Genomic DNA, 1,333 nt, shown 5'->3' with positions numbered 1-1,333 from the left:
GCCGCCTCCAGTCCACTGCGCTGGCAGCTCCGGCCGCGTCCCAGGCCCGGGGCCGGGCTCCCTCTGCTGGCCGCTCACCTCTGTCCGCCTCTCCAGCCACTCGGCGCTGCGTGCCCAGGTGTCCCAGCCGAGGGAAGCCCAAGCGAGAGGCCTGGAACCGGACACCCTTTATTGGCACCCTAACGGAAACCCGTTCAGCTCCTCTTAGTAGGTGAGGCTGGTTAGATGGGGTGCGCCTGTTCTCTCTCGCTCTTCGGAAGAGGAATTTCGCCATGGTCTCCCAAGTCTCACAGACCTGGACTTCTTTCCGTCTCTCTGCCCCCTAAACATCAAAGAGAAACATTTTCTTCATGTTAGGACTGTTGATTAGAGCAGCAAGGTGTAGCCCTAAAATTCCCCCTTGAAATACATCTATATCTCTCTTCTGGACGTAAAGAGTGAGTCAATAAGCTGATCCCTTTCTAAACTTAGTTTCCCCCATATAATAATGAGCATATTCATGGGAGTCGTGGGTATCTCCGTGGGCATCCTTCAGGCTCTGTAAGACCCAACTTTCTCCAAGGTCCATTCTTGCAAGGACAGATGCCTGACATACACACTCCCATCCTCTGAAGGGGGCAGTCTTCTCCCCCCTTTACCTGGCTAGCAGGTGTCTCCAGCCCCAAATCCTAACAGTGGGGTGAGGAAGTAATGCCTTCCCCGGCCTGCCTGTCATTTAGCACCCCACCTTCTTCCCAATGCTCTCCTCTTTAGGCCTTAGGGTTCCACCATGCTATGGTGAAATGGACTGCCTACCTCGGGCACCTTAGGGGGAGGATAGGTATGAAGATGCTGGGCTCCAGCTCATCAGGGACACCAACGATGTGAACATGGAGGAAGAATGAAGGTAGAGATAGAATTGAGAGTATCTGGGCCTCCAAGTGCCCAGGACATTTTGTGGAATGGTATTTTTGCAAAGAAAGAGAAACACTTTGGCTTCTTTCAAGGAGGAAGCTGACTCCAGGTTATGCTGAATTTGACAGGGGGCTTAACCACAGAATGAGTAGAGGATTCTATCCCAACCTCCAGAGGGTGGGCTTTGGCTTCCCTGCCTCTGACCTGCAAAGGGCTGTCCAGGCACAAGACAGAATCTGTCGTGGACAGTGTGGTCACTGGAGGTTGCTTTGGGGGAGGGGGGAAGCTTCTAAACACCCCTTGAAGTGCAGGGGTGACTTCTGGTTTCTTACTGTCAGCATGCCCAACAAGGGGAGCTGGGAAGAGGCTGTGTTTGTTCATAACAGCTTGCCAGAAGGGATGTTGACACCACCAGGGGGCAACACCGACCCCAGGTTGT

This window comes from Condylura cristata, unplaced genomic scaffold (genome assembly GCF_000260355.1).
Source record: "Condylura cristata isolate star-nosed mole 26May11 unplaced genomic scaffold, ConCri1.0 scaffold00017, whole genome shotgun sequence".
NCBI lineage: Eukaryota > Metazoa > Chordata > Mammalia > Eulipotyphla > Talpidae > Condylura > Condylura cristata.
This window is presented reverse-complemented; position numbering follows the sequence as displayed.